Raw genomic sequence first — 8,226 nt, 5'->3', positions numbered from 1 at the left:
TGGACTCAGAATGCCAAATATCAAGTATGTACATGTTAATTCTGCCTGCACCTCCTTTTACCTATAGTTATAGGTATCTCCATATGGCAGTGTATAGTAATTATAGGAATAATACAATATAAGGAAAATAGTGAGTCTGTGGAATAGATTAGTCCCCTATTCTGAGCAGAGTAAGAAGCTTGATCTTTAAAAGGAATTTCAATCTCCTAAACTGTGAGCCAGAATATCTACTCTAAAGAAAGTTCTAGAGATTTCAAGGTGTATCTGGAGTTTTTCTAAGTGAGTTAGATATTTGAACATATAAATAATCTTCAATAGTTTAGAATAGAATAGATAACAAACAGATAAGTTCTATTTACAGTCTTACAAAATAGACCCAAAATTGTATCAACCATTCAATTTTCACCATATAGCTCACATGGGACATGGGAGATATAATGTTACTCAGCAGAGGAAAGTCAAGATCATGTTACAGTCAATCTGTCCTAGGGTTAGTCCAAAAATTAGATATATTTATCAAGTTTCTCATCAAGTGGATGGACGGTAAGAATTGCCATGCATATGAGCCTCTGGGAAGGGTCTGATTCTTAATAGAACTTTTTTTTAAAGCTCATTCTGTTACTACCAAACACTGATCTCCATCAAAGAGCTCCAGCTGACTCCTAGGTTCTCCTTCCTCAAGAATTAGGTCATAACATAAAATTTTGGATTGTAGATATGGAGTACCTGAAGATCTTTGTTGTATGTCCTTTATAATTGCTGCATATATCAGTGCCAAAGCTAATGGTAAAGTTCCACCATTGTTCAAGAAAATGTGCAGTTGATTTTTAGAATAATACAATTAGACATTCTCAACTAATTTGTGTTATTGCTTGTTCAAACTTTTAAAATATATTCATCTGCTTAAAAAGTTCTTGCATTCAAAATCATAATATCTCATTTTACAACTTAATTTCTGGATGGTTTATACATTGGCACTCTGGGCGACACAGAAATAATGGAAAACTCAATCCTTTCAGTGAAAACTCAATTTAGAATCTTTTTACTTTAAGGTATTAAACAACATTTACAGCTGCAGATATGCAGGGATTAAAAATCTGAATGTAATTCTGTTAATTTTTTTTCAAAAACACAAAAGAGAGCATTATTCATTTAGAGTTCATATTTCAAGTAAAATCCACTAACAGAAAGGTTTTGTTCATTCTGTTAGCTATGGTTTCTTGTTAGTAAGTGGAACACTAATATTTTAACAAAAGTGAAATGACCATTTATTTATATGGCAAGTGCCTCTTATTCTACTGCTTGAATGCTGAGGAATTAATTACATAGGAAGTAAATGATCTTACTGGTAAACATTATTGATTTTGCTTTTAAAATCTTGTTTGAATCCTGTGCTCCTTTCCATCTATCCACTAAATATTATATAATTTTTAAATGGTGCAGAGTAAGCTCCCCTCTTTTAATGACTTCCAAAAATGGAACACTACAGATAAATAAGCTAAGCACATTAGAATGTCAATTTTTATTCAGGCAACATGTTCAATTTAACAGCAACAAAGTTGATATAATTCAATAAACATCAATAGAGAGACAAAAGAAAAATACATAAAATGTTTTAGATACCTAGAATTTCACAATCTGGTAGGAAATAAGAGTAAACATAAATGTAAAACAATTATAAAACTTCTTATTAAGTGCAATAATTAACATACTAAGTGTGCAATTACAGAGGCAGAAACAAAGGAAATGTGTAGAAATTTGCACTACTTAAATACATTTATCTTGGAAAATGCATCCATTTGCAGAAGTCTATCTTCAGTCATTTTGTCTTTCAACATCTCCTAGAAATCAGTAGTTAAATACTAAAAGTTGAGATGAGAGAGAGAGAGAGAGACATGCTTATAAAATATATCACATAATCAAAATGGATGAGCCTCATTTGGATACTAATTCAAGATAGTTTAAAAAAGGCAGCAAAGTCTCACATAAAATCAAGGAAATATGAATATAGTCTGGATGACTTGTGACATAAAAGAATAATATAAAATACTTTTACTATTAGTGACATGATAGCTATATAAAAAAGTCTTTGTTAGGGGCTGCGGAGTTAGCTCAATAGAATAAGTGCTTGCCTGGCAAGTGCAAGGGCCTGAGTTCAATCTCCGTTTCTGAAAAAAAAAAATGTCTTTGTTTTAGAAACACAATTATTTCAACATAAAATCATCTGCTCATTGGAACTTCCTTCAAAGTGAGCATGAAGAAGGTGTGGTCATGTGCTGGTGAACCTGAATGAAGGTTAATTGCATTTTTATATCTATAATTGAAAATATTTTTATAATTTCTGCTGTAAAATCTTTTAAATAGACCTATACTTATAGAAGTAAAATGACAGTAAGAATGTACTAAAGGCAGCATGAGATAAAGTATAATAGAAACTCTAAGCCTTGTATTATGGTTTATGTCTAGTTGTACCCCCAAAACCTTATGCAGTCATTGGATCAGGCTTCTAGATTTCATGATTAATTCATGATTCAACACTTGGATTATGGGGGTGTGTGCTACTCACACACTGGGGTGAATAGCCGGAATACAATATAAGGTACAGAGAGAGCTATCCAAGCCACTGTTCCTCCCTTTTTGCACTTTGCTGTTTTATGCTTCCATGAACTGCTGCTCTGTGCCCTGTGCCACTCTGCCTTGGAGCCATTAGAGCATGTACTAAAACCTCCACTTACTCTGAAATAAATAAACCTTTCCTTCCTCCATTTTAGGTGTCAGGTATATTGTCCCAGCAATTACAGAAAAGTTACCAAGACACTTTGCATGTTAGTAACCTAAAAATTTTCCTGGAACTGATCATGATAATAGAACAAAATAGATTGTATGAGTCTATTAGTCAACATTATATCTAAAGGCTCTGAAGTAACGTTGAAATCAGGTAATGTTTATTGTCAATAACTTCCATTGAACAATTAGCATAAGTGTTATGGGTTTGTGTCTAGTTGTCCCCCCAAAGTCTCATATAAGTTATGGAGCAGATGCTACTTGAGGAGCAATGAGTTGCTTGAGCAGTGGGGACAGAGGACCAGGGCAAGGCCCAAGGGACGGGGCCAAAGATGCACGAACCATTAAACTGGCTAGACTGTGCTTTCTCAGAGAGATGGAGAGGGTCATCCTGCACATGGTAGCGCCCCAGCCTTTCCTCCAGTATCTTGAAACCTCCAGTAACTGTGAGTTAAATAAACCCTTCCTTCTCTCATTTTGAGTGTCAGGTATTTGTCCCAACAATGAGAGAAAAGTAATTAAGACAGAATTTGTACCAGAGAAGTGAGATCATTGCTGTGTCTAAACCTGACCATGTGGATTACAAGCTTTTGGAAATGGCTTATGGGAAGAGATAGGAATGGTTTGGAGATGTCACTTACAAGAAAAGCACTGGAACATCTTCAGCTATTCTGTAGTGGACATTCTGTTCACCGCTCAGACCAGAAGACCGGTAGAAATTCTGTCTGTAAAAATCAGGCTGGTGAGGTTTCTGCTGGAAAGAAAGACTGCATGGGTTGTTGGACTCCAGATCATTTGTCTTTTGGTTTGGCAGAAATTTTTCTGAATTTTGCCCATGTCCAGAGACTTTGCCTGATACTGAGATTAAACATAGAGGACTGATTAACCTTTCAAAGGAAATATCAAAACCGTCAAATATTGAGGCAGTGGCATGGTTATTGTTGGAGGTACTTAGTCAGGTTTATGTTGAGAATGAAGAGCAAAGAGTACAGAAGAATAATCTAAAATGTGAATTTGGCCAGAAAGCAAGTGCCAAGAAGGCTGTGTACTGCAAAGATAGAGCTGAGATATCCATTGTCCAAGAGGACCAAGAGACTAAAAAGGTTGTCCAGAGGGCATCACAGGATGTGAAGTATTCTTACCCTTTGCATCCTCAGAGTCTAAAGGGTGAAAGACTGCTTTGTGGAGGAAACTACAGAGCCCCGTGCTCCAGAATGGAGGCAGAACTACACCAGGTTCCAGAATTGAGGCAGCGGCCAAACCAGATTAAAGAATGGCTCTGGTATAGCGAATTTGTTTCTCAGAATCAAGATCAGAGTGCTCAGCCATCCACGTACTCAATCCTTATAGCCAAGAGAGAGAAAAGACTGGCTATTGCTCCAGCTTGCAGGAGACCTTGGCATCATACATGTGGTGCTGGTCTCATGTGCACGCAGAATGCAGGTGTTCTGAGGTTAAGAAGACTTCCACCTCAATTTTAGAAGAAGGCCTGGGAGGCCAGGCAGTGTGCACCTGAGAGCGCAGTGTGTGAAGTTCTGAGTGAGAAGCCTATTCCGTGAAAATACCATAAGTTTGTAAAAGTCAGGAATGTGGATCATCTAAGGGAAACTGCAAACAGGGAGCAAAGCCGGCCTAAGAGAGAAGCCATGGGAGCTACAACCACCAGAAGTTCCATAGGCATGGAGCAGCACGGAGCTCACAGTTGGCCACAAATTGCTTTAGATGTTCCACAAGGACATGCAGGACTTAATGTTTGCCCAACTGCATTTTGGAATTGTTATGGCCTCAATGGTTTGTATCCTTCTGTGTATACTTTTTGGAATGGCAATGTTTATCTTGTGCCTTTCAATGTTGGGTGTACTTAACTTTTTATTTGTACAGGGGCTCACAGTTGACAGTTTGCTTTGGATCTTGGAGGAGATTTGGGACTTGGACATTTCAGTAATGCTGAAACTGTTAGGACTTTGGCAACTCTTTTTTTTCAATAATCTTATTGAGAAACAAATAGCATTGAGATAATTTCAAAACCGATTCATAGGACAGTTTCAATAATTAATACATTGCATATTTTTGTCTTACTGGTTATTCATTGTATGAGATGCAGACATGGTATCCTGTCCAAAAACACGATTAGAACAGATCATTTTATTCATTGAATTAGGAAAATATAGCTGTATATCTATCGTAACTATTTTGAATATACAGATACAAAATAGGTGTTCATGCGTATACCCTTTTTTGTTTAGTTTTGTCAGAGAAGGGTATCCACTGTCATTTAAATATGATACGTGCATGAATTCAGCAAAATATCCCAATATAGTCCAGTAGTCCATAATAGTAGTTGGTTTTCTGTAAGACTGGTGTCAGAAGTTGTTAACTTGAGCCTTTTACAGCCCAGAATATTAATATGGTTTACATTTTATACATTGTTTTTATACTTTTCTACTGGATGGTTAAGAAGAAGATAAAGTAAGACCTATATAACAAGGAATGTATTTTTTAAAATCTGATAATGTCAGTCTAATTCCCTTAGGATTTATCCTGAAACCCTGTCCCACAGTTTGTATATCTTTTGTCATTTTCAGCCTTGTGGATGAGTCACTGCCTCTGCTTGACCAATTTGCTCTCTGTGAAAGCCTGAGAGAATGTTTCCCCTCCATGTGACTCTCCTTAAGCACACTCTACATCATGAATCACTTTCCTCTGTGGCCCTGTAATCTCCTTGATCAGAAAATTTGGGACACAACTGAGTTACATGCTGTTACAGTAGTTTCTCCTATGTCCTGAGTCTTCACTGACCATGAAAGGCTCTGGCCAAAATCTTGGCTGTCGTAGTCCTTCTATTTCTCTAATTTGTGGTCTGCACACTTAGGTTGTTAACCCTCCAGAAGAGAAGCTTATTATTACCCTACATCTTATGCTGTTGGGTTTAACTTCACTATCTGTGTGAATATCAACCATCGTAGGCATAATATGGAGCGGGTATTTTCCATTAAGTATTGATATGTTAAACTTTAAGTCCCTACAGAATATGAAGTAAAAAATTAAAAATATAAAACAATATTTAAAAGAATAAGAGTTAACAATGATGTATTTTTACACAGAAGTTTAGAAATCTAACCCTATACAGCATTGCAGCAGGAAAGTCCTTTAACATTTTATTTTTCTTCGTCTCTTGTTTTCTTTTATTACCTTATTTTTAAACAAACATTTATTTAACAGACAGTATAGCACCAAATGGTATGTTATGACACTTTGACAACTCTTTATATATGAGATAAATGCCTTTTGGAAAAAGGAATGTGCCTGAGACTTTGGGGGCTAAGGGGTGGAATGTTATGTTTTGTGTCTGGTTGTCCCCCCAAAGCCTTACATAAGTTATGGATCAGATCAGTTTGGAGGAGCAACAAGTGGCTTCAGGGGTGAGGCCATAGGAACAGGGCATGGCCAGAGGGGTGGGTCTATATAGGTGCAAACCATTAACCTGGTTGAACTGTGCTTTCTCAGACAGGTGGATAGGGTCATCCTCGACACGGCAGCACCCCAGCCTCTCCTCCAGCATCTTGAAACCTCCAGTAACTGTGAGCTGAATAAACCCTTCCTTCCCTCATTTTGAGTGTTGGGTATTTGTCCAATCAATTGGAGAACAGTTACTAATACAATCAGTAAAATCTTAAGTTATTGAAGTTAAAATTTACTACCTTCTTTAATATCATTTTATCTTTTTTGCTTAACAGTTTTCATTTCACTACTTAGAAAATATTCTCAAAATTGATTACTAAAGTGTCCAGGAAATTTCATGCTCACATACTGTCTTGTGCTTTATGTTCTCCCCAGTACACCTCTATTACATATATCTTTTCACTGGAAAATTTTGACTTGTTCTCCTTGAGCAAAAACAACTAGTTATTGACTATCCATGTCTCTACCATCGTGGATATTTCTTCATCTTATATAAACTGTTTTACCTATGTTACAGAAATTATTGCACATATGTTAGGAAGCCATGTACCCAGCCAGAAGAGATTATGACTTACAGGAGCATCTTGTTGATAGAAAGGCAAGATCACTATAGCTCTATGTATTATTCACTGAAGCAAGGGGTACATTTTTCTTATTCTTTTAAATGTAATATGTGCTCAGCAGACTTGCTTTCCCATTCTCCTGGAAGTGCATACCTACTCCACATTCACAGTTTCTTTGTTAAGTGAGTTAGCCCTATGCAGTTACCTTCTTCTCAATAATCTGACTAACTTGAGTGCAGTTGCCATGCCTTTTCTGATGCTTTTATTATCTACAACCACAAAAATTCATTTTGTACTAATATTTGTTATCAAACTGTGGGGGCAATCGAGCAAACTAATAAATTTGACTTAAGGAGATTCCAGTTTGAAACTGACAAATGTTTCAACGTTATATATTCTTTGCAATTTTTTCAATATTAAAGTTAGTATAAATGTGACAAAATAAGAATTAGTCTTTCTTCCTTTGGCATAAGACATTTGAGTTTATGTTTATCACTAAGAATAGAATATTATCCAAAATAATCATCCAGTATGTATAGTCTAAACAGTAATGCCTTTGATAAAGCACTCAGGGTACATACAATGAGAAATAATTAGAAATCAGTATATAATTCTTATTTATTCCTCATGCTTTTAAGGAGCATGCAGTTCCAACTTGTAGAATGAAAATATTACAGTAATAGGGAAATTGGAGTAACCAAAATGGAATAAAACTAACAATGTGGAAGAGACTCATATTTTGTATGATATTGTGAATATTTACTTCCCGTGAAATTTCAGAATTTTTATATACTTCCAAGAAATCAAGAAATCACAGTGAGGTCAATAACTGTTTCAAAATGCTCACTATCAAGTTATATATTTTTTCTTTTGTATATTATCCAGATAACAGTGTAGATATTCGGGGAGGCATGTAGCTATAAGAAGGAGAACTAACATTAATGAATTTTATCAATGAAAAATAAAAATAGATTTCAGATCATCATCAAAATTATGAAAAGTGTATCACCTTACAATATTTTCAGTCCTATCACATATAAAATTAACTTTATGTGTTATCAGAAATGTCAGAGTAAAATTGCGTATAGCAGTGAATGCTTGGAAGTCTAATACTTTGGGATGTTAATGTAGGAAGCTCACAATATTGAGCCCAACTTTGGAAACTTACCATAGTGTCTCTGTTAGCTGTTACTTCAAAATTAAAAATAAAATAAAATAAACTGGGGCAATGTGGTTCAGGATTACAGCCCTGTGTTAAATTCCCAGTACAAAAAGAGAGAAGACAAAAAGAAGAAAGACGAAAGAAAGAAAGGAAAGAAAGAGAAAGAAAGAAAGAGAAAGAAAGAAAGAAAGAAGAAAGAAAGAAAGAAAGAAAGAAAGAAAGAAAGAAAGAAAGAAAGAAAGAAAGAAAGAAAGA

At 35.6% G+C, this 8,226-nt stretch overlaps 1 long non-coding RNA gene across 1 annotated transcript in view; it reads left to right on the top strand.

Annotated features, from left to right (window-relative positions):
- Positions 1-4,552: 4,552 nt before the first annotated feature.
- Positions 4,553-8,226, top strand: part of LOC111814425 — a 13,681-nt gene continuing 10,007 nt past the window's right edge. Inside the window, exon 1 of the long non-coding RNA XR_002819419.1 lies at positions 4,553-4,639. This is a non-coding gene — a long non-coding RNA (uncharacterized LOC111814425). The remainder of the gene's footprint in view (positions 4,640-8,226) is intronic.

Source organism: Octodon degus, unplaced genomic scaffold, assembly GCF_000260255.1.
Source record: "Octodon degus isolate 3935 unplaced genomic scaffold, OctDeg1.0 scaffold00313, whole genome shotgun sequence".
Taxonomy (NCBI): Eukaryota; Metazoa; Chordata; class Mammalia; order Rodentia; family Octodontidae; genus Octodon; species Octodon degus.
Note: the sequence above shows the minus strand (reverse complement) of the source record. Positions and strands in the feature narration are given on the sequence as shown.